General features: G+C 39.2%; 1 protein-coding gene and 1 long non-coding RNA gene across 2 annotated transcripts in view; one reads left to right on the top strand and one right to left on the bottom strand.

Moving 5' to 3' along the window:
- Positions 1-4,676: 4,676 nt before the first annotated feature.
- LOC145466571 (diaminopimelate decarboxylase-like) overlaps positions 4,677-15,398 on the top strand; it is a 53,171-nt gene continuing 42,449 nt past the window's right edge. The window contains exon 1 of the mRNA XM_081450285.1: positions 4,677-4,765. The gene's annotated coding sequence lies outside the window, so the exon portion shown is untranslated. The remainder of the gene's footprint in view (positions 4,766-15,398) is intronic.
- Positions 4,756-15,398, bottom strand: part of LOC145466595 (uncharacterized) — a 31,508-nt gene continuing 20,865 nt past the window's right edge. The window contains exon 2 of the long non-coding RNA XR_014041945.1: positions 4,756-8,183. This is a non-coding gene — a long non-coding RNA (uncharacterized LOC145466595). The remainder of the gene's footprint in view (positions 8,184-15,398) is intronic.

Here is a 15,398-nt window from a genome sequence, read left to right as displayed (position 1 = left end):
AGACTTCAGTAGTAAAACACATACAATTCCTTCAATTACATAAGTGTCCCAAGGACTTTTGTCCACGATTGTAGTTTGTCCCAGCCGTGGGGCATTTGGCAGTTTGTTTTCAAAGACACCTAATTCCCGGGCTCGGCCAGGGGGAGGCATGGACAGAGCTGGAAATGACTGATACATAAGTGACAGGAACGTTATACTTGTAGCACGGGCTGTATCAATTACCGAACGTAATTGAGAAACGCATCATTTTGGCAAAATAGTAAAATATAGGAAAACTAAGGACAAAGAAAATAAACTTCTCTTCACTTACGCGTGCACGAGCGCGCACGTGTCGTGTTAAGAACATCACAACAGTCACTCAACGTACGTAGAAACATTCAGTTGAAAAACACTGTGCAAGTTGCGCGTTGAATTTTACTTCTGATATTTTATTCTCATTCTCAAAATTTTGAGCATGGGTGTTTCACCAATCTTCATTCGTTTAAACTGATTTGGTTTCGGTCAAAGAAAAGTCAAGTCCAGGTGAGAATCGTTAAAGGCGTTTGTTAAGTTAATAATATTTTCAGTTCTTTGTTGCTGTTGGTTTTAGTAATGATAAAAACACACAAGAAAACTGGAAAATGAACTTGGCATTAAGCAAGAAGCGATCAGAATATCTGAGGAAGATATTCTAACGATAGGGAAAGATGGTACATGTACCAGACCAGAGTCAAACATTGTCCAGGCCACATTGGTGGGAATAAGTGAGCGCTGTCATAACTATGTGAAAACTTTTAGCATGTGCCAAATCAAACTGAAAATTCCAGTGGGGCCGGGTGGGGGGATCAATTCAGACCGAAAGTAGAGTAGGGATATTTTCTAGCTTTATAGGAATGACATCAAACGGTGTTCACTTAGTAAATGAGTCTCAGCACAAAATTAATGTTATCTGATCTCGTCACAAGACAAACTTCTAACACGAATAGGTCTCAAAAAACTGGGTGTTACTAAATTTCGGATCTGGTGCCTATTTCAGGCAGTTCTTTCTCATCGGTACCCAATACACTTGTGTTTGCTCACTCCTACTGGCCAAAAAATACTTAAATCTGTGAGTAATAAAATTTATCTCTTTTTCACTCCATGGTGACACTACACCACTTGACATGGACCAGTTTACTTACAGATATTTTCCCCTGATTTGTGCAAAATAATGCGCAATTTTTTAACTTCAGTCTGGCTTGTGAGATTGTTTCAGTGTTTCTCTCTACTTTGTAATTAGTAAACAGTGAGAGATGTGTTAGCCTAATTGCTCAGGACTGTGGACCACGTGGTCCAGATTCCAGCCCTGCCTGAGCCCTAGGTCATTACATTGTGCTCTTGAACTGGACACATTACTTTCACAGTGCCTCTCTCCACCCAGGAATGTAAATGAGTAATTTAATGCCCTGCAATGGACTAGCATATCATCCAGGGGGAGTAGAAATACTCCTAGTCGCCTAAGGGCCCATTCATCAAATCCAGCCTTTTTTGACACATTTTGAATTAGGCCAACGTTGGAAACGTAGCCATGCATTCCTTATTTGAAATCATGCTTTTTTCAGATTACGAATTTTTCAATATTTTGAAATTCTCTCAAAATCTGACCATTTAGAAATGAAACAAAATCTATGCATAGGGTAATGAGGATTAAATTTTAAATATTAAATCAATGAAAAAAAATCCCAATAACGCAATTTGCCTGTCAGGGAGCCTTTGCATTTTTTCAGTATTAGTCACATGACCAATGGGGTGGCCTGATGGCATCATCACTTGTGTTACTGATCATGAAAAAGTTAAAAGACATGAAATAACTCTGAACTAACTAAAAATGATGGGGTTATATGAGCATAAATTTTCCTTAGCAATGGCTCGAAAAGATCAATTAATGGGCCCTTAATGCTACAGAAACTGGGACAAAATCAGGCAGTATGGATCACTTGGTCCAGCTCAGACTTAACATACCTCTGAACCTAATTTAGCATGTCTCAGTTCTTCAGAAACTAATTTGGTTGCTGGCAGCTCCCTTCACATAGTGCTGTGTTTCATAAGTTATAAAGTCTACAGAAATGTTTGCCATTTTGTTGAACAAAGCAAAACTGAATGAAATGTATGTTACACTTCCGGGACTATGATGCCCCATTTATTGCCTCCGATACACTCAGTGTAGATTTTAGCTTTAGGTTGAAATGCCCTGAAGTGTAGCAGCTCTCATAAGCTTGTAATTCTTTTGCTTATTAGCAGCTGTTATTGTGTTGTGGCTAGGGGCAGTGGTTCTGTTGTTTGTTCAATTCTTTTCTCATTTGAAGGGCATCAAGCTATTGATGCCAGACTTTGCAAAAGCCCAAAATGCCATTTGGAATGTCAACAAGTGTAAATAACAACAGTTACTGGTACTGTTCAAATCTCAGAATAATTGACTTACCACACCTAATGTCTCATCTCATGTATTCCTTTGGAGTCAACACTGAGATGACAAAATTTCCATCATCGACACAACAAACTTTTTATCATTTATACAGTTGCAATGCTGCCCCCTTGAGGGATATCTGATCACAGAAACTCTGAAACAAACAAAGCAATGGAAACATTTACTGATTATTAATTTAGTAATAAGAACTAGAGATCTAAAAACAGGATTACTAAAACTGTCCTGATAATAATTTATAATATTGACAAGACATTATTTGGTTGACACTTCACCCTAGGGCAAAAATCATTAAGCCTTTAAGGTTCACCTTAAGGTGGCTCCCTAAAGTATTTATAAACACCCTCCCTATTAAGCACGTACTAGAAAAGGAAACTTAGTTAATTTCTCTTAAAGTTTACCCTGTAGAGATTTACCAGTATGGGTACTGTTAAAATAAAGCTTGGTTGTCAATCTTTGGATTAAGGCTGTTACCATGGCAACAACTCATCTAATAACAGGCACATATATTCCACATTCTGGCCTAATTTCTTTAATATTTATACTTTCCTTTGGTGAAATTTTTTCATACTTTGCCACATCATGGAAATCATATTGCCTAACATTTTGAATCGGTAAAAAGTCAAGGTTGTTCGAACAGTTTTTCCAACATTCTGTAATTTGCCATTATTTTAAATATATTAGATTAGCTCTGACAGATTTTAACAAAAATGAGGTATTTTGTAGGAACTGTATGTGGTTACAGCTGAGCCAAATTTTAAAAAATTCACCGAAGGAAACGCGAGAAAATTCACTGTCAGTTTTGCTTTTTGTCCTCGTGTTTACATCACCAAAATCAGAAAACACTTACGTTTTCCTTTCAGTGCACGCAGATTACTTGAGCTTTTGTTCTATGCGCATGTACAATCGTAAAACTATAGGGAGCCACCTTAACTTCTATAGTGAAACCCTAAAGCCACCTCGTTATTACGGCCACTTTATTCTGGCATGAATAAAAGCTCAGTTAGTCATTTTCTTGATTAAAGAACCCAAGTTGTCTTCGTACCGAGTTTGCTGACTTCTGGTCTTTGAAGGGCAAGACGATTCTGGTGGGAGCTGCACGTTCCTCAGACACTTGAGCAGGCAATGATTCTGACACCTTCACATCAATGAAATGACATATGGTGGATTCCACCTTCCATCGTCGACATTCCGTCAACAAATCCACTGATGGATTTGTCAACAAGACATACAAAGGGCGCTGTTAAATACAATGCATTAAAACCATGCATTTAAACTCACACCATCTGGAATGTGAATGCATTAAGGAGACCTTCTCCCAACTGCATTAGCCACGAGAACTTGTGGATTCCACCATCCATCATCGACATTCCATTGAATCCATCCACGGATTCACTGACATGAAATACAAATGGGCGCTGTGAAATACAATGCTTTATAGCCATGCATTTAAACTCACATCCATCTCAAATGTGAATGCATTAAGGAGACCTTCTCCCAACTGCGCTGCCCACAAGAACTTGTGGAATCCACCATCTGAACTGTCATTTCATTGGTGTAAAGGTGTCAGAAGCATCGCCTGCTCAAGGTTCTGAGGAACGTGCAGCTCCCCTCAGAATGATCGTACCTTTCAAAGACCAGAAGTGAGGAAACTTGGTACGAAGACAACTAAGACAACATGATAAATATCGAAATCAGCCTGGTGTATGAGTCTGAAGATAAAGAATGAAATCAGTGACTTCCACTTCAAAACTGATTGTATCTCCTCAGTTTCTATGCAACTTTCACCGTTGATCTTTTGTTTCTTTGGTTTTGAAGCCATTTTGCAAAAGCATTTTGTACGATTTTTATTTTGCATTGTAAATTCGACCTGAAAGAACCCCTTGATGTTACAAGAAGTTTGGTTGACAAATTGCGGTCTAGTACCCCCGCAAGTCTTAGTTTGCCAACATGACGAGGTTACCAAGCCAATTTCAGCGGTCATTGTGTTGTGGATCAAATGGACACAGAGCTCTTCCATCGTTATATCGTTTCACTGGGGACACAAAGAGCTGCCTGGCATCACTCACAGGGCTGCGATTGTGTGGCTAGAGAATTGAAATGAAAGATCAACCTTTGCCCTTGAATTCTGCGGTGGATTTGTGGCTGTGGGCACATTTTAGCTTGGGATTTTTGACTTCGTTCGGCAGGCTGTCCCAACTGAGGCGTTTCGCCTTGTCCTCTTTTTATGAAGGGAAAACCGCAATTCAAAAAAGTCGCTTAAATCAAGTTAAATCGGTTAAATAACCACACCAGGAGCAAACAATACATCCATGGAATAAGGTAAGCCATTTTTATTGAGAATTTTCACTTTAAACTACCTCCGTGGATATCTCATAGAAAATCCCATATAAACCCTTATAATTCGATGCCATATTGTGTTGCTTGTGTGGTTCATAGAGAAAGCTTGGGCTGCCTGTGATCGCAGTGAAAGGCTGCACTCCGGATAGATTGTATATCACTCAGGTTAGCCTAAATATCACTTAACCGGGTTAGCTTAAACATCGCTCCAGTTAGCCTGTTTACGGTTAGCTTTCAATGATGGAAACGATAACACGATTCAGTTGAAAAGTCTAGATTCTGCAGTCTGCATTTTCCCTTCAGTCTGCATTTTACCTCCGGTCCGCAGTCTGCGTTTTATACCGACCGATCCAATAAAAGCTGATGGCTGGCATGTAGTACGACAAACGTATAGATAACGAAAGTATGAGAAGTTAATTTTTCTCACCTTACTAAATCAGTCAGCCAACTCCTCGGCTAGCCACCAACATGATCTTTGTACGGTTTCATTTAGTTACACGGGAAAAAGACACTTCCATAAAACTAGTCAGAGAGAGATCGGAGCAACTTCAGAATACCCGGCCACTTGATTTACATGTGCCGGAGTGCTTTGAAGAACGAGGTATATAACAATAGTTGCTATTCTTATTCAATGAGATGCTAATAAGTGGCCGGGTATTCTGGAGTTTAGCTGAGAGAGGGAGATCGCCATTCTGCGAATTGAGGCTCGGTCACTGAGCATTAAACAACAAGGCGTGGTTACAAAATTAAGATTGTTTTAGCCCCGGTGGGACTTCCGGTAATGATTATTACTACTACTTACATAAAGTATAGAACAACCAAAACTACTTGCTACCAACGGTGTTAATTTAGTTGAACGATTTTCTCCATCGGACTCACAGTCAGCCCTTCGTTGAAGCCATTGCTCTGACCAAGGGCTGACACTCAAAACGTCGGAAAAAAGTCTTAGACAAATAACCCCAAATAAATTTTTACTTTCGCGTCGGATCTGAGGAAATAAGGGCGTGCCAGTTGCGTAAGCCTATCACCTGACTTCTGTTTTAGATAGCATCGTAAACTTAAATTCATTGCGAGTGAACGCTAGTCTTCTCTCAATCAGAATTGCACGATTGAAGTTTACGATGTCCTTCTAGTCAGTGATCGAGGGATATTTTCAAAAAAGTTTCAGTCGTGTAATAAACCTCTTATAAGCCGCGGTACCTGACTGGGAAAATATCGGCAGTTGACATTTTCTGAAAAGACCTCGCATAGTCAAGATCTCGGGCCGATATTCTCTCTATACGGCCCTCGCACTGGGCTAAAAAGATATTAGATTAAATGACCATGCTAGTCCTAGATCCTAGACGCAGAGTACCTGATAAGATGGACAAGTAGTGTCAGTCACAGAGTAAACTTAGCTCACTCTGCCAACGTTCGACATTATGTCTACCTGAAAGTTGGCAATACATACAAGCATTTTATTGACGACACTCGATTTTTAATGAAACAAAAAAGAATAGTGAAGTGTTGATAACTCAAAAGTATTTAAAACCGCTGAAAAGTGACTGAAGCTTTATTAACTTGGCTTTCCTGAGCTGTGAAGCCCGAAAGTCGAAGGATTAGTCACCCTTTGACGTAAGCAGTGACGCAACTACTGCTCACCATGTTCGGCTATGACGTAATTATAAACGAGTGCCGCCCTTGCTGAAAAGGTATTAGCTTTTTATTAGCATTATAGAAACAAACGTTACTAAAACCTCGGAGATTTCTCAGGGAGTTCTTTAAAAACTTGATAAACTATAAGTGAACTAACACATTTTTTTTTATGGGCGAACTACTTAATTAAGCCACGAAAAAATTAGGGTTCCCTCATTTTCAATTACTTAAACTGAAAGGCTGCCAAGGCTAAGAACCGACTCATTTAACTTCTCATACAAGACAAGAGTTATAAGATGCCAACGTTGTGATAGCAAGAAAATTAATTAAAGGAGCTCAGTCACAGTATTTTAGCCAAGTACAAATTTACCTCTGAAGTGAAGAAAACCTGAAAATAAAAGTTTAATAAGATAGAAAAACACCAAAGGGATAATAATAAACCATGAAGGATGGTTAAGGATGGAGAAGATCAACACGGGTTACAAAGGACGAACTTGGAAAATGTAGGCTGAATTTTTCAATATGCGCAAACCGTGACGTAGCTCCTTTAAGAAGATAATAAATAATACAACAAATTATATGTCACACAAATCGGAAACATCGCTTTTTATTGAATCATATCATCTCTTTGGCTTTTCAAGATTTCTTGCCGGCCTCACCCAAATAAATACAGATTGTCCGATAAAATACTGATCTAGTAAATACAAATATAAGTACAAATACCTCAAATTCAGAAGATTGTACATTGAAGTTTAAAATTGTTGAAACGTTTAAACGGCGAACTACGTTAGCCGGAAAGACGGTCCCATTCAATTAAAGATACCCTGACCAAGGGGTTTTATATCTTTCTTCTTTGTTCTTCTGACGGCTCAAATGTGATTAAAAAATATAAAAGACGAAACCGCGGGAACCTAGGTAAGCCATAGTTGACCGAACATGAGAACAAACACCGCGAGTTCACATATTCAGAAAACTACATCAGTTGTCGAAGCTATTTTACAAAATTACCAAGATGGAAATTTATTATTTTTTGTGTATCTTATGTATAGAAATGCAACATCACTTTCCTATATAACTTATAACCAGCAAACTCGCTGTAAATGAGACAATGATAAATAAATTTCTCTACATCATTCTTACAGAAGCTATTAAAATGTCGCTTTCTCTATTTCACAGACAACCTCAACACTATAAAATTTGTTTGACCGTAGACAAACCACTGAATGCCGTTCTTTGCCAAGCGTTCTGCTATAATTAATTACTTTAAAAGACACCCAACACGAAGACGGCATGATCGGTTAACCAAAAAATTGTGTCCAGAAAGAAATAATCTCCATCTCCTTAATGGTTCTTTGAGTTGGTTTTCCCGCCTTTTTCGAGCGCGGCCGTGTAACGCCACCAAGGGCCTCTTCCCATGGCGTACCTCGCAGAGTGGATTTTGCGCCGAAAGCAAGTGAAACACTGTTTGGCTGCACCTGAACTCCAGTAATATCCCTTCTGCTTGTCTTCTGCTGGCTTCTTTTCGATGCATTTTCACTTTCCTTGGATGCAACAGAAACTATAGCCAGTGAAAACGTTTCTGCTTGCTGCTGATGCAAGTTTAGAAGTTCATCTTCTTCGTTCGACATGTCTGAAGCTGCGCTTGCATTCGCACTTCTCTGTGGCTCTAACAGATCTGTTTGGACGTTTTGTTCCATGGAAAGCCACATTGATCTGCCAGTGATGGACTACACAGTGGTGTTGACTTCAGAAGTTCCTTCAAAGTCTGCAGAGTAAATTACAACTCTTTAGTTTGGGATGTGGATTACGTGCCCTGAATTTAAATGCCCCCTCAGAAGAAACGGACAAAAGTCATTAATTAGGCTAAGAAAATTAATTTAACACCTCATTGTTGCAGCTTGTTAGGAATCCGCATATATTACTGGTTCCGTTTTGTGCGTTTCGATTCGGAAGACTGAACGACTAAAAGGAAAAGATTTTTCCTCTTTCTTCTAAACTATGGTTTCTATAGCTTAACAGCTCTTCACCAAACGAAATGAAATGATAATTGATTTATAAAACGAATAATTTGCTTTCAAGTATTCTGTCTGTTTCAGTAGCGGCGAATATTATCATGTCAACATATTTCAATATATTCAAAACGAAGCACAGTTTCTCCGTTCTCTTAAATTTGGAACAGTTAGAAAAGGGAAAGTTAAGCAATTTGAAGAAATGATGTTTTCATGCAGATATTGGAAAAGAGGTCCAAAGACGAACAATTTTTGAATACGTGAGGTAAACGGCAAATCATAAACTGCCGAGAACAATTAGCCGGGTTATATCCAAAATTGAGTCCACAATTAGGTCAAAAGCTACTTTTTAATCTGCTGTGTTTCGTGTTTGTTTTTTTTCCTTTAGGATAACCAAAAATAAAGTTCCTGGTTTTCTGGCAAATTTGACAGCATTATTACAAAAATACTGTATTTTGTTTTCGAGAAATTACTCACAATGGGCTTAGTCTCACTTTTTAAACCTGTGATCGCTATTGCTGGGTGTTTCTGTTTTCTTACCTTTTGCTTTGTGTAAGCAAATAAAACACCAGACAAGCCACTAGATTATTATGTTTGTTATAACTGAAATAACTGAAACCAGAATTGCGATCAGTTTTAGAGTTTTTCCGAACAAATTTCCCTCGCCGATTGGAATGGTTACTTTACTTTAACTCGTTTACGAGGGCACCACTGAAAAATCAGCGCGTTGCAAAATTAACGGCTTTCCGTGCAGTGTTACGGGTATTTTTGCCCGCAAACTCAGTGGAAATTAAACATTCTCAGACAGTGTATTTAGACAAAGACATTTATTTGATCACAACAAAATGGATAACGTCGAAAGGTGGAATCGTCATGCATGCAAGGGAAAACCGTATAACTGAATACCTAGCCTTAGTTGAAACAATAGAGACTAAACAGCATAAGCTGATTGAATAACTATTGGTAAATTCTCTGGCACTGCCGTTATACATGACTTGCAGAATTTTGTACGTGATTCTCATCTCGAACCGGACGATTTAACGCCGTCGCGAAAATCAACATTGAATGAAAAGATCAGAAGTGAGACCGAAAGGTGTGACGGTCCGACTAAAAAAATCAGTTTTACAATTTTACACAAGAATCACGCAAATTACTATTTCCCAATATGCAATTTGTGATAATCGGTATTGACATAAATTAATATTTTGCCGACACGGAACAGAGAACTGGGTGCGAGCGTAGTACGCGAAGGCTTATATGGTAGTACGTTTGTAAAAAGAGATAGTTGAAAAACTTGTCACATTCTACGGTCAGCCTTGCCACTAACACTTTCGCATAAGGTTTATTTTTATTGTGTAATTAGCGTCATCTGATTGTTTTTCATTCTGTTGTTTATAGATCAACCTTAAAACCCCAAAGATGGTGCCACTGCATTTGGTCGGGGGTACACGGTCCCTATTTTTCCTAACAAGAGGTTTCTGGGGTTTACGTGTCTGGCTTTGGCGCATGTAGGACGTTACTTGATATATCTCTTATCCACTTTGTTGTAAGCTTATTGGCACAATAAAAACATATCTTAGGCCTGGCTGACCAACGCGCCCATGCCTCGACCTTTGAGTGTGTTCGGTTGTATAGTGAGGGCAAAATTGCTGTAATAATCTATTCGCGGTTTGGATTTACTGGATCAGCCTAACATTCCAATGATAAAGTGGACCCTGGGGTTATCTTAGCTCAAAACGGTTATTTGGTGGGACGGCGAAGGGAGGAATGACTTATTGTCGGGAGAAAGTTTGCGTTTCAAAAGTGCTTGGGTCTATATTTCAGATCAGTACATACAATAATACCACAAGGAGTTTATAATTGGAAGACGTAAATCTTTCTTTAGGAGGTACAAGTCTAGCATACGCATATACTCGGGGGAGGGTAGGGGGCGCATATCATCAGAAGGACAGGTTGCATCTGAAATTTGGGGGAGGGGCTGGCGCGTATTCAGTGTGGGTTATGGTGGGTCGAACAGGCCGGTATTCGGCTTTGGTATCTTCTCGCTAGCCATAAGAGCGTGTTCTGTAATTTTCATGGAAGACTGACCAAAGGCCCTGAATAATAAAAAGACTCGCCGCTTCATAATTGAGACGGCTCTAGTGTTATTAATGGTTTGGACATTTACGCCACTCGAACTGTCATTCAGATTAGTGTTTTGCCGTCGGCAGCGAACGAAATAAGTGGAACTTGTATAATACTGTTCTTCAGTAAAATTACTACACCCTTTCGATCGAAAAGAAGAAATGCTACTAGGCCGCCTTTTTTTAACCTTGTGGATCTGGCTGGTCGATCCAGCGTTTGGTCAAAAGTAAATCGAGTGTTATCGAAAAAGTTACGATGTCCTAATTCAATGGTATCAGACTTCCATGGGAAGAAGTTGAGTCCACATAGGGACAAAGAAATAAGGAGCTTTCGTCTAGGAGGGGACTCAGAAAGTCGAGACTAGAGCTACAAACAGGCTTCCTGACGACTGTATTGCAATTTAATCAATGCTTGTATTGTCCTTATTTTCCAGCTGCGGGTGGGTGCTCGTGGAACAACGAGATAACCATTCAGCAGTTTTTTAATGGAGGAAAAATGCACCGACTACGAGAAGGCGATCGCGTGTAAAAAGCAGCGAAAAAAACGCAAAGCAAAAGAATAAAAGGCGTTAATTGGACAGGTGCGTGTTATATTTAATTACCTGTACAGAACAGTATAGCACTTCTTGGCAGATTTGAATTAGCGTTCAACAACTCGGTAAATCAACGTTTTAGCATTTATTCAAGATTAAATTGAGAACAATCGAGAGTGACTCTTTACTGACATTGTTTCAAAACCCTTCCTGTCAATTAAAACATTTTATAGCTTCAAATGCTGCACGTGTACGCTAAGTACTTTTCCTTTCCATGAACTAGTCAGTTTATAGTCCGTATTCCCGAATGTACCACAGTACCAGTCCTCCGCATTCATTTTGTAAATTTTGTTTCTTAACACGGAGTCCTTTGCTTATTAATGTTTGGCCCTCTGACTGTGCTAGCGTGTCCTGGTCCATGACCAATCCTTGAGGAAAGAATTCTGGAAAAGTTGCAAGCGCGATGCTGATGTCCTGATCTTTGACGTGATAAACTTTTCTTCTTGGCAATAAAACCTGGCTTGTTTCACTCGGTGAAACTGTGTCCTTCCCTGAAATATCTTTGACATTTTTAACTTGCAAGGGTCGTTCTTTGATAGCTGTCGTTGGCTCTCTGTTCTGTTGGTCGAGAATGGAAACATTGCCACTTTCACTGCTTGCTGTTGAGGAATCACGTTTAATCTCTTTCATAGTTGAATATATATTCTGGCTTGAGCGGCACATGATAGAGGTCCGGTTATTTTGTCAAGCTAAGTGAAACTCGTAACTCTAAGATAATCTGAGTTTTGTTTTTCGCTTACAACCTTCTCCCGGAAATAGCTCCTTGAGAGCTTAAACCACTTCACAAGGTGGCTGTTTTAACATTTCGAAACTTTGTACAGGCTGTATAAAACCCTTCAGGAAAGTGTTATGGCTGCAATATGATTGACTAACAGCTCATTATGAATGACAAGATGGTGCGTAAAAATTCATGGGATTCTTTCTCGATTTTGACAAATTTCTCTGTTATTTCTCGATTGCTTTAGTTACTTTAGTAAAACTCTTTTACATGGCACCACTGAAAATCAGAGCATTGCAAAATTAACGGCTTTCCGTGCAGTTTCGTGGGTATTTTTTTACCAGCAAACTCAGGGAAATTAAACATTCTCAGACAGTGTATTCAGACAAAGATGACATTTATTTGATCACATCAAAAGTGGAAACGTCATGCACGCAAGGGAAACCATACAACTGAGTAACTAGCCTTAGTTGAAACCAAAGAGACTTAAGCAGCATAAAAATTGTTGATAACTATTGCGAAATTCTCTGGCACTGCCGTTACACAAGACTTGCAAAAAAATTGAACGTGATTCTTATTTTGAACCGAAGGATTTAACACCGTCGCGATCGACTCAGAAGTGAGACCGAAAGGTGAGACAAGTCTGTGTTCTTTTTATTATATAGACATACTGATGACGGCGTATTTGACGATTTTCCGAAGATTTCCGACCACATTTCGGAGATTTCCGAAGATTCTTCAAAACTTGTCCGAAGGTCACACGAACGTTGCTGAACATTTTCCGGAAATTTCCGAAGATTACCGAAGATTGCCGAAGACTTTCGAGGGAGACCCGAAGATGTTTTGATCATATACCAACGAATTTAAGTACAATTTAAGAGACAAACTTGATATCAGTGAAATCATCGATATCTTCACTAGTGAGAATATGGAAAATACGCAACCCGAGTGCCGGATGTAGTTTCGAATGAATTTTACGAGTGGTGTATTTTCCAGTAAAACACTCGTGTCTATATAATAAATGCTGTTATGTTGCTATTATCTGTTCAGATTATGTCAGGATGCTCAAACACAACGACATAACGCCCATCTCATGTCGTTGTCGTTATGTAGGCCTAATTTGCCTTCACTTGGTTTAACATTTTTTTAATGAAAGTTTCAATTCGTTTGGACGGCGCTTTAACATCAAAGGTCTGTTTACGAATATAAGTATGTTTATCTCGCCGCCAACATCCGGGACATGGCGAAGTATGAAGAAGTATGATTCGCGACACTAGAAATTAGAAAGCAATATTTTTCAGAGCACTTTTTTAAATTTAATATCAATGAAATTCAAATATTAAAGAGACAAATACAGCGAAAGGATTGTTTGAAAAACATTTTAGTCCAGTTTTACAATAACTGAAGTTTCCCCCGCGCTTACCGGTTTCGTATTGCAGTCGCTGGCTATTTTTTTTTTTTGTCTGAATTTTGTAATCCAGCTTTGAGATTCTCTTTAACGATTGATAAAGTGGTTTGAAACGTTTCTCAATATGAAAAAAAAACCAACGAATTTTATCATAGCGTGTTGAAAAACGACGGTTGCGGATCGCCAAAATGATTTGAAATTATGATTAACTGAGCAAAAAACATCTTTCTGCCGCAATGACGCAACGTGTCAATTAATTGTCATACGATATACGGAGTTGCATTAATTGTGTGCGGTTCCTTATTTGTCCGTTTTCTTTCTTCAACCATCGGGTGACGAGTTAAATCGCAAAACGCGTCTGTTGAATATGGAAGAACTGATGTTTCAGCCAGGCTGCCATGTTTTTCCTCGTTCTCGTTTTTAGCTCGCTGGTCGCTTAGTATTTGGGATGGAGGAATACACTCACCTACCTAGTGGCGTTATATCCTTGTCTTCATTTAAACAATAACGTTTACTCGTTTTCATTGTACTGGTACAGCTGGAACAGGCCATCCTTCAACTGAACACGGCTTTGCAACCAGCTGGTTTTCCTTTGACTGTTTTTGTTATTTTCGTTGTTAGTGCGAAAATAGCAACGGGCGAAAAATAGAATTTGTTCCGGAAGGACGGTGAGGGGCTGCGATGCTTTACGGCTGTTGACTTGTCGACTGACTCGCTAAGTCTAGCTCGGAGTAATGCGAATGAAAATTAGCGTTTTGTTTTAACTTGTGACTTGCTATGTTTTGTAATGTGCTGAATATGGCACAACCACAACGTTAAAGCGCCCAACGACTCTGTGTTCAAAGTAAAATATACAATAATGGCTGTCCTTTGATTTTGAAAACAGTCCGTGGATATGCCAAGGAAAAAGCTGAAGGGAATTTTCGAATCTCACTCTCATAGACAAGACTCAACAAAAATTCCGGCGTTGCGTAATAAACGAAAAAAAAATTATCAAAAGAGGCATGGAAGAGCGCGCCATTTTACGCTTTACCGCACGAAATACCATAACCAGTTATTATGCTAAACTCACCTCAATGTTGAAGCAGAAACAGAAATGTGGGCGATACTAAAGTGTCTTCAAGACGTCCTCAACAGAAGATTTTGATCGATAGACTGGCCTCCTGCTTCACAAGGCGCCGTGGTGTCTTTTTCTAAAAGCAATGACACGTGCAGAGTGCGCATGTCTAATACCCAAGAATGATGTACCTAACGTCATCAAGGCATCTCAAACAGACGGTTAAGAGAATACGACAAATCATCGTTTACTTTTAATGAGTGCCAATCATGATAGAATACCAAATTCTCAAAACTGATTTCTCGAGTACCGTGTTTGAGCTTTGAAGATAAATTTTCCGATTGGCCAGGATTTTACTGCGTTATCTTGCGTTCAAAATGACATAAACTGGTTCGCTCCTGCGGTTAAAGGCGCTACTTACTTTGAAGATTAGCCCACCAGGGATCAAACGTTGTCAGATTTATTTGAACTAGCGACACGGCTCGTTGCGTCCGTGGTTACATCGTAATCAACTAAAATTGAAATAATTACAAGATAAATTATTATTTACAACATTCTAAATCGAAGCGACAAACGATTTCGAAACTTACAATTTGTGTTCCTGGGTGTCGGATCCCTTTGATCGCTATCTTGATGTTTTGCTCGCGATTGTTGATTGACTTGACTTCGAATGTCCGTTACATGATAAGATTTTCTTTTTAAAACATAAGTCACATGACTTGTTTTTCCCGCCACGCGTGGTCGAGGCGATTTCGCAATTACCGACGATAATTAATTCAATTTTTTTTTTTTTTTTTACACGCGAATGAACATGCAAATCACTCCGCCCCAGTGCGGAAATTAGGTCTAATTAATAAGTTCTAATTGAGCAACGACTACAACGTGATAGTGTTCAATGATGAGTAGCATGAGAAAATAGCGTCAGTGTTTCTCTGAATAGGCTTAATTAAGTATTTAGTTCCTCTTTGGTAGCTATGAGACACAACTTGTGGATTGGTCTGTCATATTCACTATTCTGGGTCTTGATTCTCGCCTTTCTGACCAGGCCATCGTTTCCTGGATACGTGGCAAC

The sequence above is a fragment of the Orbicella franksi genome, chromosome 13 (genome assembly GCF_964199315.1).
Source record: "Orbicella franksi chromosome 13, jaOrbFran1.1, whole genome shotgun sequence".
In the NCBI taxonomy this organism is placed as follows: Eukaryota; Metazoa; Cnidaria; class Anthozoa; order Scleractinia; family Merulinidae; genus Orbicella; species Orbicella franksi.
This window is presented reverse-complemented; position numbering and strand designations above follow the sequence as displayed.